This window comes from Notamacropus eugenii, chromosome 1 (genome assembly GCF_028372415.1).
Source record: "Notamacropus eugenii isolate mMacEug1 chromosome 1, mMacEug1.pri_v2, whole genome shotgun sequence".
In the NCBI taxonomy this organism is placed as follows: Eukaryota; Metazoa; Chordata; class Mammalia; order Diprotodontia; family Macropodidae; genus Notamacropus; species Notamacropus eugenii.
Window position 1 is genome coordinate 35,246,154 of NC_092872.1, and position 22,692 is coordinate 35,268,845.

At 38.0% G+C, this 22,692-nt stretch overlaps 1 pseudogene; it reads right to left on the bottom strand.

The window, feature by feature from the left end:
- Positions 1–17,710: 17,710 nt before the first annotated feature.
- On the bottom strand, positions 17,711–22,141 carry LOC140499956 (regulator of G-protein signaling 9-binding protein-like; annotated as a pseudogene).
- Between the last annotated feature and the right edge of the window lie 551 nt (positions 22,142–22,692).

The window sequence follows — 22,692 nt, forward strand, 5'->3', positions numbered from 1 at the left end:
CAGTCATTTAGCAAGTGTCTATTAGTAACTTTCAGGAGAATGAGATACGGGAATAAAGAGAAGGATAAGAAGTCATAGTTAGAAAGCTGCTTTTTTTCCAAAATTTGAGATTTTGGAGGTGACCAATAATGGATGATGGGTATAAATGTGAATTTCTTCAGGCAAGGGACTGTCTTTTGCCTTTCTTCATAACCCCAGCACAATCTGATACTTAGTAAATCATAGATCCTTAATAAATATCTCTTGACTAAAGTATAGCATCCTACAAATATAGCTGAGATGGAGCAAACACAGCTACATGCAATATACCTACATATAAAAAGAAGTGGAATAAAGATGTAGGAAACCAGTATATATTTTTCACCATCAAAGTCCCTCACTGAAACTTAGATATGTACTTGCAGGATATTCTCCCAGGAGACAATACTGTTGAATGAACTTTCTTCTACTTGATGAATAAGATGATAGCCTAAAAGAGTTAATAAAGTTTTTCTAAAGGTTATTAACTGAGGCAATGTCTGATTCCTTACTCTCAGTAGTCAATCAAGCATTTCTGGCTATATCCCCAAGAAGATTAACCAATTTAAGTTCAGACACATCTCTGAGAGTGATGCAAAAAAAAAATATGAAAAGAAAATTGACACATTGGTAAAAGTGGAACTGAAGAAAGTTAATACCTTAGAAATTAGAATTGACCTAATGATAAAAGAGGCAAAAAGAAAAAAAAGAAAAGAAAAAAAATCTTCTAAAAGCAGAATAGGCCAAATGGAAAAGGCAATACAAAAATTCACTGAAGAAAAGAACTCCTTAAAAAGCAGAATTGGACAAATGGAAAAAGAAGTAAAAAAAAACTTCAGTGAAGAAAATAATACCTTAAAAATTAGAATTAGCAAGTGGAAGCTAATGACTCCATAAGACTTTACAAAACAATAAAACAGAGCAAATAGAATGAAAAAAAATAGAAGAAAATGTGAAATATTTCATTGCAAAAACAACTGACATGGAAAATAGATTGAGAAGAGATAACTTTAAAAACTATGATCATAAAAGTAACCTACACATTATATTTCAAGAAATGAATGAAAATTGTCCCAATATCTTAAATTCAGAGAATAAAATAGAAATTAAGAGAATCGACTAATCACCTCTTGAAAGTGATCCCAAAGTGATAGCCCCCCCCTCCCAGGAATATTATAATCAAATTCCAGAGTTTCCAGGTCAAGGAAAATATATTGCAAGTAGCCAGAAAGAAACAATCAGCATCACACAAGATTTAGCAACTTCCATATTAAAGAAGTGGAGGGCTTGGAATATGATATTTCAGAGGGTAAAGGAGCTGGGATTACAACAAAGAATGATCTACACAGCAAACTGAGTATAATCCTTTCGGGGGGAAGGAATGGAAAGTATTCCTGAAGAAAATACTAGAGGGAAATAGAAATTTTGACATTCAAACAGAAGACTCAAGAGAAGCATACAGAGTTATAAAGGGACTCAATGAAGTTGATCTATTAACATTCCTCTACAGGAAGATGAGGCATATAACTCCTAAGAACTTTATCATTATTAGAGTAGCTAAAAGGAGCCTACATTACAGAGAGCACAGGTGTGAATCAATTATGGTGAGATGATTTCCCTCCAAAAATGTAGAGGTGAAAAAGATAGATACACAGGGAGAAAGGGAAAGGAAGAGGTAGAATGGGGCAAATTTTCTCACTTAAAGGGGTCACACAAAGTACAGTTATAGTGTAGGGGGAAATGGGTGGGTGGCAGGTAATGCCTAAATGTCTTTGCTCCTTGGAATTGATTCAAAGAGGAAAGAATATATATATATATATATATATATATATGTGTGTGTGTGTGTATACATATATACATATATACATACATGTGTGTATATACATATATACATACATTTATATATGTATGTATGTATATATACACACATATACATTCTCAGTTGGGTATAGAAATCTATCTTCCCCAAGAGGGAAAGAGGAAATAGGAGGGGAAAGAGATAAGAGATATGGGAGCAATGATAAGGGGAGGTTCAGTTGGAGAAAGAGTGGTCAGAAACCAGATGAACTTTTGAGGAGGGAAGAGAGAGATAGAGAGACAGAGATAGAAGGATAAAAAGAAGAAAAGGGGATGGAAGAAAATGGACTGTTAGTGATCATAACTGTGAATGTGAATGTGAACCCATAGAACAGACACAGAAGACTGGATTGGAAACCAGAATCCAACAATGTGTTGTGTAAAAGAGAAATATTTGGTACAGAAAGACATGCACAGAGTTGAAGTGAAGGGCTAGAGCAGAGTCCATTTTGCTTCAGCTGAAATGAACAGGTCAGGAGTGACAATCATGATTCCAGATAATGCAAAAGCAAAAATAGGCCTAGTTGAAAGAGATAATTAGTGAAAATACATTTTGCTAAAAGATACCATAGACAATAAAGTAATATAAAAAAAATATAGCAAGTTCCTCCAATAAAGTCCCCATTTTACAAATACATAGTAAACTAAGTCAAATTTATAAAAATAAGCACCATTCCCCAATTGATAAATGGTAAAATGATATAAAAATAGTTTTCAAAAGAAGAAGTCAAAGCTATTTATAGTCACATGAAGAAATACTTTAAATAACTATTGACTAGAGAAGGGTAAATTGAAATAACTCTGAGATACCACTTCAATCCTATTAGAAATGATAAATGCTGTAGGAGACCAGGGAGGGGGGGAATGCTAATGCATTGTTGGTATAGTTATGGACTTGTCTAACCATTCTAAAGAATAATGTGGACCTATACGCAAAGGGCTGTAAAACCAGAAATACCATTAGTAGGCCCATACTCCAAGAGGTCAAAGGAAAAGTACCTATAGGTACAAATATATTTATAGCAGAAATATATAGCAAAATATATAGCAAAAATATTTTGTGGTGGCAAAGAATTGGAAATTGAAGGGATGCTCATTAATTAAGGAATGGCTGAACAAGTTGTGACATATGATAAAGGGGTTGATTTCAGGAAAAATCATGGCTAGACCCAAGTGAACTGAAGAAAAGCAAGGCAAAAAGAACCAGGAGATTATTGTGCACAGTAGCAACAATGTGCAACGATGATCAATTGCAAAAGTCTTTGCTCCTCTGATCAATGTGGTAATACAAATCAATTCCAAATGACTCATGATGAAAAATGTCATCCACTTCCAGAAAGAAAAATGATGAAATTCAAGGGCTAACTGAAATATAAATGTCTCTAGTTATTCTTTTTCCTCTCTCTGCCTGCATGTGTGCATACGTGTGTGTGTGTGTGTGTGTGTGTGTGTGTGTGTGTGTATGGAACATTTTTTACATGATTTCTCACATATCATCAATATATTGTTTGCCTTGTCAGGGATACAGGAAGGTTGGGAAAGAAAGAGAGAATCTAGAAGTCAAAATTAAAAAAAAAGAATGTTTAAAAATAAATGAATGAAAAAATGACTATATAAATAAATGGGGGGAAAATTAACTCTATGGTCTTCAGCTATTGGACATGATCAAAAGAAGAAAACTTTCAGTTTTCTGTTGTATATCAGTAAACACATCCATTCTCAAGGAGAAATACCAGCACTAGACAACCCATCAAATGACAAGGCTAAAAAGAAGCCTAGAAATCATCTGACTTAACAATTCACTTTTACAGAGAAGGAGACAGGTTCAGAGAGATTGAGTCCACAAAATTATAATATATTGTAATAATTGTAATAGTATATTGTAATAATTCATTGGTAGGTAAATAGTACGCTAGATACAATTTCAAGCCTCGAATCAGAAAAATATGAGTTCAATTCCAGCCTGAGATATTTATTATCTGTGTACCCTTGGAAAAGTCATTTTACCTCTGTTTGCCTAAGTGTTCTCATCTTTAAAATCATGGTAACAATGGCATATACCTCCCCCAGGTTTTGTGAGGATCAAATGAGATGATATTTGTAAAGTACTTAGCACAGCACTTAGCATATATTAGGTACTATACACATATTTGCTAATAATAATAGTAATTTCCAATATCCCAGTGTTTTAAGTTTACAACACATAAAATAACAGCCAAAACCAGCACGTAGGTCTCTTGATAATATTTGTGTCCTGAAACTAGATTGCAGTCTTACTCACCTGTTGATGAAGCAGAACCTATATTTGTTTTCCTCATTTCATATGAATGAAGTTACCAAGTTCATTATTTGGAACTAGAGAAGGTCTTGTGATCCTGCATTAGCAACTCCATATTTCTGCTTTTTAATTTATCCAGTTTTAATATAGCCCCTGGAACAAAAAGAAGAAAAAAAATATTTCAAGAACCCAATGCTCATCGTAGTAGATCCAAATGCCATTAAATCTAACCTTTGCTCATTTATGAAAAATTGAATATCTTCCCAATTTAATCTGATCCCCAAATCAAACATCTTTAAATGACCTACTTTAAGTGAAATGGACCCAGCATTAGACTATATGTTAGAGAAGAATATCCTAGAGTGATTCCAAGAGACATACCATTAGGTGATGGATATTTTTTCTTTTATAATTCAAAGCAACTCATGAAGACATCAACTACATTTTGCAAGAAGAAGTTGTCATTGAATGTGAAAGATGAAATACCTATACCATTAAAAATCCAGATCTTTGAAAGACATTCAAATGAAAACTTCCATTAGACATTCATTACTTCTGCGTTTTTTATTTAGAAAAATGTTTATAATCTACATTGCAACATTAGTAGTTTCAATGCAAATATATTAACATTAAGAATACACAGAATGTGTCCCATGTTGACATATACAATGATTCCTATCACTTCAAAATTGTTGTTATTATTGGGTCATCTCAGTCAAGTCTGACTCTTCATGACCCCATCTGGGGTTGGCTTGGGCAATTCCTTCTCTATCTCATTTTACAGATAAGGAAGTGAGGATCAATGACTTTTCTAGGGTCAAAGAGCTAGTAAATGTCTAATACCAGATTTGAACTCAAGAAGATGAGTCTTCCTGACTTCAAACCTAGCACTTTATCTACTGTACCATCTAGCAGCCCCCAATTTTTTTAGTTGTGTGCCCATGAGTCACATCAACAGTTTCTGTAATTTGGTAAGAAATTTCTGTGTACCATGAATTTTATCACTGATGATGATAGATAGATAGATAGATAGATAGATAGATAGATAGATAGATAGAAGCAGTATCAATTTAAGAAAAAGAATTGTGAGGCAAAAACATGATACATTATCTTATTTAATAGATAGGAAAACTCTTAGAGTAGTAATTTTGCCATGACTGTAAAGAAATTTGGAGTCAGGTGGGAGTCAGGTGGAGTCAAGGCAGAACTCACAAAAGGATGGGATGAAATAATTTTCCAGTCAAAGACAACTTAGAAGGTCAGCAGGAGAGACCTGTAGTACCTGGATAAGAGTGGAGCACAGGTCAGCACAGGCAGCTCAGGCACAACCCCAGCAAACCAGGACCAGGCCTTGGGGGGAGGGGTACCACTGAATCAACAGCTGCTTACAAAACTCTCAGCTCGCAGATGTTAAGGGGATCAAATAACTGATCAGAAGGAGATTACAGGAGTCTCTTTCCTGGCACTGGAGACAGGACTTTTTGCTTTATCCATATTCAGATCTGGATTGCACTTTTGGGTGGAAGTCCCAGGGTAAGAAGGAGCACCAGTACACCAGATCTTGCAGCTAAAATGGAGTGTGGACCCTTGTCACAGTTTCAGGGCAGAAGAGTGCTTGTGGTCACTCACAGACCAGAGCACAAGTCAGGAGAGGAGTAAACACACCCCTCCTTACTTCATACCACCTTAGAAGAAATGAAAACATAGAGGTTCTGGAAGGATTTCTGAAAACAGCTGCACAAAACTCCTGAAGCTTGGGACAGTGCACCTTCTGCCCTTCAAGCAGAACCCTACTTCAACAAAGAGATAAAAGTCAAGTCTATACAAGAACTAAAATAAATGGGAGAAATCATATAACAAACCAAAACATAATACACACACAGACACAGACACAGACACACACATACACACACACACACACACACACACACACACACACAAAATGATCTGCTACATTCTGTGATTGAATCCAATAGTTCTTTCTCTGAATGGTCTTAGAAGACCATTGGGAATTTTTTTTTTTTTTTTATGTCCTTGCATTGCTATGAAGATCCAAGTCTACCAGAAAAAACTCTTGCACACTATGGTCATTGCTGTGCTCAAAGTTCTCCTGATTCTGCTCCTTTCTCTCAACATCTTATCATATAAGTCTTTCCAGGCCTCTCTGAAGTCTTCTTGTTCATCATTTCTTATGGCACAATAGTAGTCCATTACATTCATATACCATAATTTATTCAGCCATTCCCCAATTGATGGGCATCCCCTTGATTTCCAGTTTTTGGCAACTACAAAGAGTGCTGTTATAAACATTTTTGTACATGTGGGACCCTTTCCCATTTTTATGATCTCTTGGGGATGCAGTCCTAGAAGCGATATTACTGGGTCAAAGGGTATGTACATTTTTGTAGCCCTTTGGGCATAGTTCCAAGCCACTCTCCAGAATGGTTGGATAAGCTCACAGCTCCACCAACAATGAACATCCTCTCCAACATTTATCATTTTCCTGTTCTGTTATGTTTGCCAATCTAATTGGTGTGATGTGGTACCTCAGAGTTGTTTTGATTTGCATCTCTCTAATCAAAAGTGATTTAGAGCATTTTTTCATATGATTATAGATATCTTTAATTTCTTCCTCTGAAAATTGCCTGCTCATATCCTTTGACCATTTATCAATTGAGGAATAACTTGTATAGTTGTACATTTGACTCAGTTCTCTATATATTCTAGAAATGAGGCCTTTATCCCCACTGTAAAAATTCTTTCCCAATTTACTACATCACTCCAAATTTCAGTTGCTTTGGGTTTGGTTGTACAAAAACTTTTCAGTTTAGTGTAATCAAAATTATCCATCTTGCACTTAATAATGCTTTCTATCTCTTCTCTAGTCAAAAATTCTTCCTTTCTCCATAAATCTGATAAATACACTATTCCTTGCTCCTCTAGTTTGTCCATGGTATCAGTCTTTATATCTAGATCGTGTACCTATTTGGACTTTATTCTTGTGTACAGTGTCAGGCATGGGTCTATGCCTAGTTTCCACCACACTGTTATCCAGTTTTCCCAGCAATTTTTGTCAAACAGTGAGTTCTTATCGCAGAAGCTGGGGTCCTTGGGCTTATCAAACAGGAGGTTGCTATATTCCTTGCCTTCTGCGTCTTGACTACCTAGCATATTCCACTTGTCTACTCTTCTGATACTTAGTCTGTATCAAGTGGTTTTGATAATTGCTTCTTCATAATACAATTTGAGATCTGGTAGTGCTAGGTCACCTTTCCTAGCATTTCTTTTCATTAGTCCCTTTGATATTCTGGACCTCCAAAAGAGATTTTTTTTTAAAAAAAGAACCTACATGTCCAGATATGTTTATAACAACTCTTTCCTGGTGGCAAAGAACCAGAAATGGAGTGGATGCCCATCAATTGGGGAATAGCTGAACAAATTTTCCTGTGTGATTATGATGGAATAGTATTGTGCTACAAGAAATCATGAGCAGCATGCTCTCAGAAAAACCCGGAAAAACTTACGAGAGATGATGCAAAGTGAAATGTACTGTGTACAAAGTAATAACAATATTGTAAGATGATCAGCTGTGATTGACTTAGCTATCCTCAGCAATACTATGTTCTGAGACAACTCTGAGATGAAAAATGCCGTCCACCCCCAGAGAAACAACTGATGGTGTCTGAAAGATTCAAACATACATTTGTTCCTATCTTTATTTTTCTTGAGGGTTTTTTTAGTATATGTTTTCTTTCACATGACTAATTTGAAAATATGTTTTGCAAGACTATACATGTATAACCTGTATCTAATTGCTTGCCTTCTTAATGAGGCAGGTGGAGCAGGAGAAAGCAAGAGAAATTGGAACTCAAAGTTTTAAGAACAAATCTTAAAAATTGTTTTTATATTTAATTAGGAAAAAATAAAATACTAAATAATTTTTAAGAAGAAAAAAAGACAGTTGATTAAAATAAAATAGGCAATCCAATGTGTAAGGTATTGTTGGCTTTGAGGATCTATATTCTCACATCTGGCAAGTGTAACCTGACTAAATCAATTGACTCCCTCCTTTTCTTCATTTTGAGCTAAAGATAAAAGTGCCTTTGATATAGAAACTAAAGTCTTTAGAAACTTGTCGCCATTTGCTTCCTTTTCCCTGTCCACATTTGTCTTCAATGTTAACTCTTTTACAGCTTTCACTTTCATTTTCTTCTTGTTACTGACACGTGTCTGGAAGAATCTGACAATATTGTGTGTAGCTTACAAAATATGTTGCTCTATGTCACTGTTTTCAGTCAGGAAAACACTTTGGTGATAAGAAGTTCCACTATTCATTCTGAACTGACAAGAGTTAGGCTCTACTTTTGTGAAACTACCTATATTTTTCATGTAATGTGAGGATACATGAGGAACAAAATATTTCTTATTTAAAAAGAGAATTACTTTGAAAAAATAGATTCCTTCATATATTAGTAGGTAATGTTCCTTTGCTACCTTTCTTTCCTATTCCAGTACAGTGGAGCACTGAGTTGGAATCCAGTGTCTTGGCAAAAAAAAAAAAAATAGATCATATCTTTATAACATTTCTTTTGTGTGTGGCCTTAAATGCTATTCTGTATAAGGCTTTTGTGTAACAGGCCATTCTATTTGATGCTCTTTCAAAGCCAAGAGGATAGCTTCTTGATGGGGATGACTTATATACTACTTCCTGCCCTATTCCCAAACAGAGTGAAATCTTTCAAAGATGAATAAATAATATAGTACAAAGTGAGCAACAAAGGAAGACTCTTCTTCTCTCTATCCACCCCAGCATCTAGACTTGATAGACTGAAAAAATCTCCAAAGTACTTAGAAAATCACAAATCTTTTTTTTAAACTAAATTAAAAGTTTTATTAAAAATAACATTGAACATTAAATGTATCTGACTATACATGAAATTTCAACACATAAAGTATCATCACAATTTTTCAGTCACTCTAAGTAATTCTATCTATATTCATTTCATTATTTTTTTCTCTTATATGGTTTTACTGTTCAGGTCATCCTTCTGATGCTACTTTTTAAAAAACTTTTTGTAATTTTCAGATTTTTTTTGTATACCACACACTTGTCAGTCAGTTGCACTATAATTTTCTAAATTAATGTACCAAAGCTTAAGAATTCCCCTCTTCTTTCACGTTATTTCGTGTAACTTTCCACATAATGCTGCTACTGTATTTTTTTCTGGCATGTATAGATATATTAGAAGAATTGTCACAGAGATTACTGATCCTTTGCTTTTGTTCTTTGATGATAGAGAATAGAAAATGCTTTGATTCTCAAATAGGTGAGGAACAAGAGAACAGAGCCTATAAACTACAAAGTTGTGAGCCTGATTGATTCCTAGCAAAATTATTATTATTTAGGGAAAGAAAATGATGATGACTTGGATCTACCATGGTTTAATCAAATATGGAAAATACTAGCTTAATCTCTTTTTTTATCAGGGTAATTTTACTTATAGATCAGAGTAGTTCAATAGACACAGTATACCTAGCTGTCAGCCACATCTCTCATTGAGAGTCTCTCATTCTAGTTTCACAGATGAGGTAGACAGAAGTAGGTTAAATGATACCACAGTTAAATTGATTTGGAACTGGGTGAAAAACAAACATAGTCATTAATGGGTCAATGTCAACTTCAGTGGAGAGTTCTAATGGAGTACACTGGGAATAGTTCTAATATCTATATTGTTCAGCATCTCTATCCTTGACTTGGATGAAAGCTTAGATGGTATGCTTGTCAAACTGGCAGGTAAGACAGTTCTGAAAGAGATAACTAACAGATAGGATGATAAAATGGGGATAATAATAGCATTTACCTTTTAGAGTGGGTTTAAGGATAAAATGAGATATTTTTAAAATATTTTGCAAACTTTAACATATTAGATAAATGCTAACTAATCTTCATCATCATCATCATCATTTAGAACCTCATTCTCTTGTAAACCTGAGTTGTTCATTTGTTATTATTACCTTGTACTTTTTGACCAGCCCATTCTCTTTACTGGTCATATATGGCCACCAACTTTCCATTTCTGCTTTCTTATGATTCAAAAGACAAAGGAATGGCAAACTGAAACACTAAGTTATTTCTTTTTAATGATGTAAGGAACTTACTTCCATTTATTTATTTGTTTGTTTATTTGTTTTTAGTTTGCAACATTCATTTCCACAGATTTTGAGTTCAAAATTTTCTCCCCATCTCTCCGCCCTGCCCACCCCAAGGCATCATGCATTCTGATTACCACTTCCCCCATTCTAACCTCCCTTCTATCACACCCTTCCCTTCTCTCATCCCCTTCTCCTCTATGTTCTTTTTTTTTTAATATAAATTAAATTTATTTATTTAACTTTTAACATTCATTTTCACAAAATTTTGGGTTACAAATTTTCTCCCCTTTTATCCCCTCCCCCCCCAAACACCAAACATTCTAATTGCCCCTATGACCAATCTGCTCTCTCTTCTATCATCCCTCTCTGCCCTTGTCTCCGTCTTCTCTTTTGTCCTATAGGGCCAGATAGCTTTCCATACCCCTTTACCTGTATTTATTATTTCCTAGTGGCAAGAACATTATTCTCCAGTTGATCCTAACACTTTGAGTTCCAACTTCTTTACCTCCCTCCCTCTCCACCCCTTCCCTTTGGAAGGCAAGCAATTCAATATAGGCCAAATCTGTGTAGTTTTGCAAATGACTTCCATAACAGTTGTGTTGTATAGGACTAACTATATTTCCTTCCATCCTATCCTGTCCCTCATTGCTTCTATTCTCTTTTGATCCTATCCCTCCCCATGAGTGTTGACCTCAAATTGCACTCTCCTCCCCATGCCCTCCCTTCTATCATCCCCCCCCCCACCCTGCTTATCCCCTTATTCCCCACTTTCCTGTATTGTAAGATAGGTTTTCCTACCAAAATGAGTGTGCATTTTATTCTTTCCTTTAGTGGAATGTGATGAGAGTAGACTTCATGTTTTTCTTTCACCTCCGCTCTTTATTCCTCCACTAATGAGTCTTTTGCTTGCCTCTTTTATGAGAGATAATTTGCCCCATTCAATTTCTCCCTTTCTCCTCCCTATATGTTTCTCTCTCACTGCTTGATTTCATTTCTTTTAAGATATAATCCCATCCTCTTCAATTCACTCTGTGCACTCTGTCTCTATGTATGTGTGCATGTGTGCATGCGTGTGTGTGTAATCTCACCCAGTACCCAAATACTGAAATGTTTCAAGAGTTACAAATATTATCTTTCCATGTAGGAATGTAAACAGTTCAACTTTAGTAAGTCCCTTATGACTTCTCTTTGCTGTTCACCTTTTCATGCTTCTCTGCATTCTTGTGTTTGAAAGTCAAATTTTCTTTTCAGCTCTGGTCTTTTCATCAAGAATGCTTGAAAATCCTCTATTTCATTGAAAGACCATTTTTTCCCCTGAAGTATTATACTCAGTTTTGCTGGGTGGGTGATTCTTGGTTTTAGTCCTAGTTCCTTTGACTTCTGGAATATCCTATTCCATGCCCTTCGATCCCTTAATGTAGAGGCTGCTAGATCTTGTGTTATCCTGATTGTATTTCCACAATACTTGAATTGTTTCTTTCTAGCTGCTTGCAATATTTTCTCCTTGACCTGGGAACTCTGGAATTTGGCCACAATGTTCCTAGGAGTTTCTCTTTTTGGATCTCTTTCAGGCGGTGTTCTGTGGATTCCTTGAATATTTATTTTGCCCTCTGGTTCTAGAATCTCAGGGCAGTTTTCCTTGATAATTTCATGAAAGATGATGTCTAGGCTCTTCTTTTGATCATGGCTTTCAGGTAGTCCCATAATTTTTAAATTGTCTCTCCTGGATCTATTTTCCAGGTCAGTTGTTTTTCCAATGAGATATTTCACATTATCTTCCATTTTTCCATTCTTCTGGCTTTGTTCTGTGATTTCTTGCTTTCTCACAAAGTCCTTAGCCTCCATCTGTGCCATTCTAATTTTGAAAGAACTATTTTCTTCAGTGAGGTTTTGAATCTCCTTTTCCATTTGGCTAATTCTGCTTTTGAAAGCATTCTTCTCCTCATTGGCTTTTTGAACCTCTTTTGCCAATTGAGTTAGGCTAGTTTTCAAGGTATTATTTTCTTCAACATTTTTTTGGGTCTCCTTTAGCAGGGAGCTGATCTGCTGTTCATGCTTTGACTTCATGTCTCTCATTTCTCTTCCCAGCTTTTCCTCCACCTCTCTAACTTGGTTTTCAAAATTCTTTTTGAGCTCTTCCATGGCCTGAGCCCATTGGGTGGGCTGGGACACAGAAGCCTTGATTTCTGTGTCTTTGCCTGATGGTAAGCATTGTTCTTCCTCATCAGAAAGGAAGGGAGGAAATGCCTGTTCACCAAGAAACTAACCTTCTATAGTCTTATTTCTTTTCCCTTTTTTGGGCATTTTCCCAGCCAGTGACTTGACCTCTGAATATTTTCCTCACACCCACCTTGCCTCCTGATCCTCCCAGCCAGCGTTTGGGGTCTGAGATTCAAATGCTGCTTCCAGCCTTAGGGCTTTTGGCGGGGGCAGGGCTGCTATTCAGTGTGAGATTAAGTTTAGGTGCTGAGGTTGGGGCAGGGCTGCCTCTCAGGCTCAGTTCCCTCAGGGGGTTTATGCACAGACCTTCCACAATGGATCCAGGCTTCTGCCCGTTTGGGGAGCCCTGGTCTGCAGCCGCCTCTCAGCTTCTACCTCCCAGGGGGGGGGCCTGAATTATGGGGGCACCCCACTCCCCTCTCGACCCGCCAAAGAGACTCTCTCACCCACCCCTGTCACCTGTGGGTGGAGGGACTTGTGCGGCCGCTGGAGATCCCGTCCCTGAAGCCTGCCTGGATCTGCTTTTCTTGGTGCCGCGGCCGTGGCAGGACTGGGTTGGGCTCCGCGTCTGCAGCGCGACTGACCTTTTGCAAGAGGTTTGCAGGTCCCTCTGTGGGTGAAGGGACCCGCGTGGCCACTGGAGATCCCGTCCCTGAAGCCCGCTCGGATCTTTTCCTCTCGGTGCCGGGGCCGCGGCAGGGCTGCACTCAGCTCCCAGTCCTGGCGCCCAGTCCGCAGCGCGAAGGACCCCCTGCGAGAGGTTTGCAGGTCTCTCCGGAACAGAAATCTCCCTCGCTCCAATGTTCCGTGGCCTCTGGGTGAAGAATTCGCCGTGAGTTACCTCCTTGCAGTTGTTCCATGGGTTGTGGGTTCAGAGCTATGTGTATGTGCGTCTTTCTACTCCGCCATCTTGGCTCCGCCCCCCTCTCCTCTATATTCTTGTAGGACAAGATAGGTTTCTATAGCCCATTGCCTGTATGTCATATTTCCCAATTGCATGTAAAAACAATTATTCACATTTTGTTTTTAAAACTTTGAGTTCCAACTTCTCTCCCTTCCTTCCTCCCCTTCCATCCCCACTGAGAAGGCAAGCAATTCGGTATAGGTCATACATGTGTAGTCATGCAAAACACTTCCATAACAGTCATATTGTGAAGGACTAACTATATTTCCCTCCATCCTTTTTATCCTGATTTATTCTATTTTGTCTTTTGATCCTGTCCCTCCTCAAAAGTGTTTAATTATAATTACTCCTCCTATTAGCCCTCCCTTCTATCATCCTCCCCCACTTATCCCTTTCTCCCCTAACTTCTTGTAGTATGACAGTATGGTTCACTCATTCACTCTCACCTCCCCCCCTTCCCCTCCATTGAAAAAGATTTTTTCTTGCCTTCTTTATGAGAGATAATTTACCCCATTCCATTTCTCCCTTCTCTTCCCAATATATTCCTCTCTCACCCCTTAATTTCATTTTTTTAGATATGATCCCTTCCTATTCAACTCACTCTGTGCTGTGTGTGTGTGTGTGTGCGTGTGTGCGTGTGTAATCCCACCAACTACCCAGATACTGAGAAAAGTTTCAAGAGTTACAAATATTATCTTTTCATGTAGGAATGTAAATAGTTCAACTTTAATAAGCCTCTTATGATTTCTCTTTGCTGTTCACCTTTTCATGGTTCTCTTCATTCTTGTGTTTGAAAGTCAAATTTTCTTTTTCAGCTCTGGTCTTTTCATCAAGAATGCTTGAAAGTCTTCTATTTCATTGAAAAACCATTTTTCCCCTGAAGTATTATACTCAGTTTTGCTGGGTAGGTGATTCTTGGTTTTAATCCTACTTCCTTTGACTTATGGAATATCATATTCGAAGACTTACGATCCCTTAATGTAGAAGATGCTAGATCTTGTGTTATCCTGATTTTATTTCCACAATACTTGAATTGTTTCTTTCTAGCTGCTTGCAATACTTTTTCCTTGACCTGGGAACTCTGGAATTTGGCCACAATGTTCCTAGGAGTTTCTCTTTTTGGATCTCTTTCAGGAGGTAATTGGTGGATTCTTGCAATATTTATTTTGCCCTCTGGTTCTAGAATATCAGAGCAGTTTTCCTTGACAATTTCATGAAAGATGATGTCTAGGCTCTTTTTTTGATCATGGCTTTCAGGTAGCACCATAACTTTTAAATTGTCTCTCCTGGATCTATTTTCCAGGTCAGTTGTTTTTCCAATGAGATATTTCACATTATCTTCCATTTTTTCATTCTTTTGGTGTTGTTTTATCATTTTTTGGTTTCTCATAAAGGCATTAGCCTCCACCTGTTCCTTTCTAATTTTTAAAGAACTATTTTCTTCAGTGAGCTTTTGAACCTCCTTTTCCATTTAATTAATTCTGTTTTTTCAAATATTCTTCTCCTCTTTGACTTTTTGGACCTCTTTTGCCAAGTGAGTTAGCCTATTTTTAAAGGGGTTATTTTCTTCAGCATTTTTTGAGTCCCCTTTAGCAAGCTGTTGACTCGTTTTTCATGATTTTCTTGCATCAGTCTTATTTTCTTCCCAATTTTTCCTCTACCTCTCTTACTTGATTTTCAAAATCCTTTTTGAGCTCTCCCATGGCCTGAGATCATTGCATATTTATTTTGGGTGTGTGGGATGCAGAAGCCTTTACTTGTATATTTTCCACTGATGGTAAACTTTGTTCTTCCTCATCTGAAAAGATGGGAGAAAATACCTGTTCACCAAGAAAGTAACCTTCTACAGTCTTATTTTTTTTCCTTTTTGGGGACATTTTCCCAACTAGTTACTTGACTTTTGAGTCTTTTGTCAAGAGTCAGGTATACTTGGGGGACCTGTAAGATCTCAGTTCCTCCAAGGTGGCACAATCAAGGAAGAGGCATTTCCTTTCTGGCCAGGCTTGTTGGCTGAGATTCAGATCAGTTGCTCAGTTCCTTCAGGAGCTTTAGCAGGGGGAGGGGACACCACTCAGGGCTGAGGTTCAGATCAACTGCTCAATTCCTCCAGGACTTTTAGGGGGAGAGTAGGGCTGCCACTCAGTGCTGAGATTCAGATCAGGGGCTCAGTTTCCCCAGGGGATTTAAGCTAAGGCCTCCAACAATGGATGCTGGGTGCTGCCTGCAGTGGTAGCTGCCCACTGATGCTGCTACTGTTGCCCTGCCTTTGCTGTCTGGAGCTGGGGCTAGGGGGAGACCCTGCTCCCTTGTTGCCCAGCTAAAAAAGGCCTCTCACTGACCTTTGATGCCTGTGGGTTGAGGGATTTGCAAACCTTCACTACTACTAGGGATTCTGACCCTGAGGCATGCTCCAATCCTGCTCCTCCTGGTGCTGTGCACATCCAAGGCTGGGCTGTGCTCCACTCCATGTCTGGCGCAACAGACCTTTCCCATCAGCCTTCCAGGTCACTCCAGGCTGGAAATCTCCTTCACTCCCTCATTCTGTGGCTCCTGTTGCTCCAGAATTTCTTGAGAGTCATTCTTTACAAGTATTTTATGGGCTGTGAGGGAAGGGCTAGAGTATGAGCATCTTTCTACTGCACTATCTTGGCTCCACTACCCCTGCCCCCCCCCCCCCCCTCGAATGTCTATTTTTTCACCAAAGGATTATACTCCATTTTTCTGGTTGTTATTTTTGGTTGTAATCCTAGTTCCTTTGCACTTCAGAATATTATATTACAAGTCCTCCTATCCTTTAATGTAGAAACTTCTCAATCTTGTGTTATCCTCACTGTGGCTTCATGATACTTAAATTGTTTCTTTCTGTTTGCCTGTTATATTCTCTCCTTGACCTGGGAGCTCTGTAATTTGGTTATAATATTCCTGGGGGTTTTCATTTTGAGATCTCTTTCAGGCAGTGATTAGTGAATTCTTTCAGTTTCTTGCTTGATAATTCTTGAAATATGATGTTTAGGATCGTTTTTTTCTTTTTTTTTTTTTTTCCCATGGCTTTCAGTTAGTTCAAAAATTATCTCTCCTGGATGTGTTTTTCAGGTCTCTTGTTTCTCCAATGAGATATTTCACATATTTTTTTTCATTCTTTTGATTTGTTTTATTATTTCTTGATTCCTCATAAAGACGTTAGCTTCTATTTGCTCAATTTTTATTTTTAAGGAGTTATTATCTTCAGCGAGCTTTTGTACATCCTTTTCCATTTGCCCAATTCTGCTTTTTAAAGAGTTCTTTTCTTCAGTGAATATTTGTATTTCTTTTTCCATTTGGTCAATTCTGCTTTTTAAAGCATCATTCTTTTGCTCATTGGCTTTTTGCATCTCTTTTACCATTGGGATTATTTTGTTTTAGAAGGTGTTTTTTTCTTTAGGGTTTTTGTGTATCTACTTTACCAAGTTGTTGACTCTTTTTTCATGATTTTCATGCAACACTCTCTTTTTCCATTTTTTGCTCTACCTCTCTTACTTGATTTTCTTTTTTTTGTGAAGGAGTAAATGTCAGTTTGGTGAAACAGATTTCCCTGATCTTCACTAGTGCACTAATGTGCAGCTTAACCAATCTACATCAGAGTGAACACTCAACTGGAGCAGGTATCTGTAGTTTATGGGAGACCAACCTTGTGAGACCTTGGGAAGAAAACTTTTTCTACTGATCTAGTTTGGTATTTTTTGTTGCTAAAGAGAAACCTGGCCAGAGTACAATCAATCAGGCACCATTTATTGTGGTTCACTATTTGCATATTCATTTAAACTCAGACCTGAAGTATTATGATGAAAATTGTCTATTTGCTATTTACTATTCCTTTCAGAAAATAAGAGAAAGGAAATGCTTTACAAAATGACCCATTGTATTGTTGTTTCCCAAATCATACACTAGTTGTCAAATTCAGACACTTTGTAAACATGAACCAGCAGCACATAATAACCTATTAAAGAGAGATAATTTGGGGTCATTGTGGTAGATCTTCTATTATCTTCTAGCCATTAGCTATAATACCCAGATAATTTGTGCAAAATTAACTCTTCCAAATCCAGAAAGCAAACATTGCTTAGTAGAGTCTGAAGAATACTTAAAAAACACACAGACTCATTGTAGAAGACATCCAGATCCCTTACATTAAAACACACAAAAACCTAACCACTTTGGTCTTTTAGTGGAATAAAAGTTTTGATGGGGGAGACTGGAGAAAGGTCTGGCAGTCAGTCTATGGTTAAGTCCCCTATTTTCTATTAGGACAGTTTCACCACACACACTACCAAGATAACAGCTAAGATGAGCACAGCACTGAAAGCAATTGCAGCCAAAAGTTTGCTAATGTCACAAGAGCCTTTTCTCTCTTCCATGGAGACAAACCCCACCCCCACCCCCCACCACCCCAGGAAGCTCCTGCATGAGTTGTAGATTTGAGCTATGCCCCAGGATCCTGTTTGACCTCCACTGTCGACTGAGGCACATTTACTTTCATCCTCACCTCATACATTATATCTCCCCCCTTGTATACATCCTTTTCCAGGTCTTTCAGATCCACTTCATCCATGTTACCTTAGGTTTCATAGTTCATGTTTGGATGCTCATGGCTCATGCAGCTATGCCTGCAGTGTCTGCAGACATAGATGAAGTGCTCCTTGGGTACATCTGGAGGGAACTCCAGCCCCAGCTCCAGGGTTCGCTTCATGTCGGTCTCTAGGATCTTCAGGCTAATAGAGAAAATCACCCAGAGGCCCTCGAACTCTGCCTTGCCCTTCTTGCTGACATTCTTATCCTTAATGGCAATGATGAGCTTGTTCCTGTTGGTCAAAGTGAAATTGTGCACTTTCTGTAGCATCTGCTTCAGCTCCTTGTGCAGGTCCAAGTCTATGGTGCTGTGCATGCTGCGGACCATGTACCTGTATCAGGCAGTCGCCTGGCTCAAGGCTTCCAGGAGTACTTGCACCTTTTTTTTGCCATACTTCCCATGGGTAGATAGCACTTCCTCTTCCCTGTTGTTGTTACAGCTCCTAGGATCTTAAGGGCCAGCACTGGACAGCCTTCCAACTCAAGAATTTGGAGAGTCACGGATCCCGATGGCACCAACTGTCCTCAGATGTGGGCCAAGCCAAGTCCTTCTTCATTGTTCTCTGTTTCTCTCCATACGGGTGCCCGACTCACAGGGACCTGGGGTTGGAGGGGCAAAGGCTAGCCTGCTGTGGCACCCAATACTGCCCCACACTGAGGTTATCTGCTGGACCCCCAGTACAGTCTACCCAAGGCCCAGGGTTCCCCATTTAAGATTTTTTGTAAAAAAAAAAGCTTTATGTTTCTCACCCCTGTTCACCAAAATCGACAATATGGGATCAGGGCATCCATGCCTCCTGCATCAGACAGAACCCTGGCCCTGCTGAGGACAGAGACTTTTGTCCTGTAATCTGATAGTAGGTCTCTCCCTCTTACTTGATTTTGAAAATCCTTTTTGAGCTCCTCCAGGGCCTGAGACCAATTCATATTTTTCTTGGAGACTTTGGATGTTGGAATTTTGACTTTGTTGTCTTCTTCTGAGTATGTGTTTTAATCTTCCTTCCCATCACAGTAACATTCTACAATCAGTATTTTTTTTTAGTGTTGTTATTTGCTAATTTTCCCTATTTCTTGACTTTTTCACTCTTTGTTAAAGTAGAATGCTGCTTCCAGGGTGAAGGGTGCACTGTCCCAAGTTTCAGGAGTTTTGTGCAATTGTTTTCAGAGATACTTCCAGGGCCCTCTAAGTTTTCATTTCTTTGAGGGTGGTATGAAGTAAGGAGAGGTGTGTTTACTCCTCTCCTGGCCTGTGTTCTGGTCTGTGAGTGACTACAAGCACTCTTTTCTGCCCTGGAACTGAGATGAGGGCGTTGTTCCACTGCAGCCCCAAGCTTTGGTGTACTAGTGGTCTTCCTCACTCTTCGACGTCAACCAGGACTGGAACCAATCTCTGACTATGGACAAAGCAACAGAGTCCTGTTTCCAGTACTAGGAAGGAGACTCTTGTAATCTTCTTCTAACCATTTGTTTGATCCACCCACCCCCCTCCCCTTTTACTATATGTGAGCTGAGAGCTTCACAGGCAGTTGTTGATTCAGTGGCCCCTAAGGTCTGCTCCTGGTTTGCTGATGCTGGAGGCCTTTTCTCTGCCCTCTTGGTTTTGCCTCCATCTTACCATTTTCATAGGATAACAATTAAACTCCAGACTTTTCTTGGAGGCAGCATTATACTATGGTGAAAGAGCAAGATTTGGAACCAATGAAGCAGGAATCCAATCCCAGCTATACTACTTCCTATTTGTATGACTTTGGGTAATCACTCTACCTCTTTTTGTGCCTCATTTTTCTCATGTTTAAAATGGGAAAGGGTATGAACTAAATGATTTTACTTTCCTTCTAGCTCCAAATGTATCATCCTAATAATTAGTCATCTTGGACACCAGTACTACCAACTGCATCCTCTTTAATGAATAGACATGATACTAACTCTTCCATTTTTTTCCAATACTAGACTTTTCTTCAAAAATTATAGATATATACAATGCATGCTATCGAACCACTAAAACACTTCCTTTAGATACCTCCTCAAATCAATCTATTCAGCACAGTATTCCTTCTGTAACATCTATTCTACTACCCATTCTTCCCTTAATTACACTGAGGGATTTTCTTGTGCCTCCCTTGTGTACTTGTTATCAGATAAGGCCTATAGGTCTTAAGTATTGTTTTTTGTTTCTAGTTTCCTTTGTGGTACTTGGTCTGCTGCCTACAAATGTTTGGTGTTATATACACAGATCAGTTAAAATTTCCTTCAAGCAGGCCTGAGACATGCCTCCAACATATACTCTGATCTTGATGATCCTGGACCTGGAGTCAGACCTAGGAATCAGTCCATAAAGGAATACAGACAGATACCAATTTACTAAAAACAAAAAAAAAAATTCACTGTATATTCTGAAAAAAATAGAGGTCTAACTCCCTTTACAATAAAATTGAAATAAATTTGCATCTTGATTTGAAATCAAATTAAAATAAAATTGCACTTACAGTCTTTGCACTAAAGACCAGTTGTTTACTTTTTGTATGTGTAAACCATTGTTCAGGGACAACTGAATGGACATGGACATGGACAACTATACTACACTATACTACAGTATAGTATAAAATGTATAGGACAGCAAAGTATAGAACTGAGTAATGTAGAAGATATCTGTCTAGTTCATTAGGGATTTAGAATGCCTAAATTCTAAATTTGGTCTAGTTATTCTAAATACAAGTAAAATCAGCTTCAACTCATTTTCCTCAGTGGAGTATCTTGAAGTATAAAATTATGAGCATTAGCTAAAGTCATGGAACACGTTCATGAAAAATTACAATTCTTAAGATTTCCTTTATAACGACAAAAAATAAATTCACTTTCATAGGTTTAAAAAAGTACATTCCCTTCATAGATTAGGTGTTCCAGTACTTAGTTCATTTTACTGGCAATCTGAAGTCCACCAAGAACACTGACTAGGCCTTCTGTGGAGGTTCTACTGAATTATAGACAAGAGATGGAGAAGAGTAAGGAACATAGACTGCACATCTATGTCTAATTAGAGTAATTACAGGTAATGAAGGTAGGTTGAGACCAGGTTGTAAAGAGCTTTGAATGACAAAGAGAGATATGATGAATTCACCATTCTGTCTCTTATACCCAAATGCTAAATCCCATTGCTAAGAACACTTCTACATTTCAGAATTCTTATCTTTCCTCAAAGCTCAACTCAGGGGCTACTTGTTCAATGAAGCCTTACCTCCCTCCTCAATTGTTTTGTATTGACTTATCCGTATAGATGTGATGTAGCCTCCCTCACCCCCAGTTCCTTCACCTCTAATCATAGTGAAAGCTCTTTGAAAGCTGGGGCATTTTTTTGTCTTTGTGTTTATGCTTTAAGTTAATGGTACATAATAACTGTTGACTTGCCCAGAGCCCTATCACAATGAACAGTGTGGTGTTACGAGAAAGAGGTAGAATGAGAAGTGGGATTACAGAAAAGTAATCATGAGTTTAAGGACCTACTGCAGAAAAGGAGAGATAGAAAAATGAGGGTAATATCAAGAGGATATTGTAGCAGGAGGGGGGAAATTGAGAAGTAGGAGTAGTAGAAAGGAAACAGGAGCAATAACCTAAAGGAAAGAGCAAACACAGAGACAGGCGCACATGCATACACAGATAAACAGGTAAACACAGAGACAGAGAGAGAGAGAGAGAGACAGAGACAGAAACAGAGAGAAACAGAGAGAGAGAGAGAGAGAGAGAAAGAGAGAGAGAAAGAGGAAAGAGAGAAGAAAGGAAGGAGGGAGTAGGATATATAAGACCAATGATAACAAAGAGAAAAAATGAAATATACCCTGGTGGTTTTAGTCATTTAACATTTTTCTTAGTCTCTGTTGTGGGAGATGGCAGCCTTTAAAATGTGAAACTTTTTGAAACATGGCAGCTTCTTGTTTATAACTTTTGAAAAGAACATATATGAATGAAGAAAAATATATGAGTAGCTGAGAAAAATTTTATCCTATGTAAAGGCTTTAGAAAGGACTGTTGTTTCTTAACTATAAAGAAACTCCAACCTACTAACATCTTGGAACTCTGCTACCATTTTGTGGTATCATTTGTTCCGTCATGCCCTTGACAGGCTCTTTAGCACTGTGAATAATTTACATTTCATGTTCCATTTTTGCCCAGAAAAAAAACAGTCATCTTAACAGGCAGGCATTGCTGTTGGTGTTGGTGTTATGTGTGATGGTTTCTTTTAAATAATATTGGGGGCTAACACATGTTTTAAATATTTTGCTAAGTAAAGAAAAAGAAAGACTTTTGGTAGACAGGAACAGTACTATTCATGTAAAGCTGTCAAAATTTACAAGTACTTGAGCACAAATATTTTTTAGTGAAGACAAACTATGGGTAGATTTATTTTTTGCAAGGTAAAATAGAGAGATGGGGAATGGACATGCAATTTCATTTCTATAGGAAATTCAGCATTCAGAAATTGGACAACAGTATAAGTTGACAGTATCCTTGCCCCTGCAGTCTGAGAGAGTTGCCAAGAGAACCGAGATACTAAGTAATTTGCTCAGAGTCACGCAAAAAGTATGTGTCAGAGGCAAAATCCAAGCTCCTCTTCTTAAATTCAAGGCCAACCTTCCTTCACCTTTTCTATACAACGTATTTC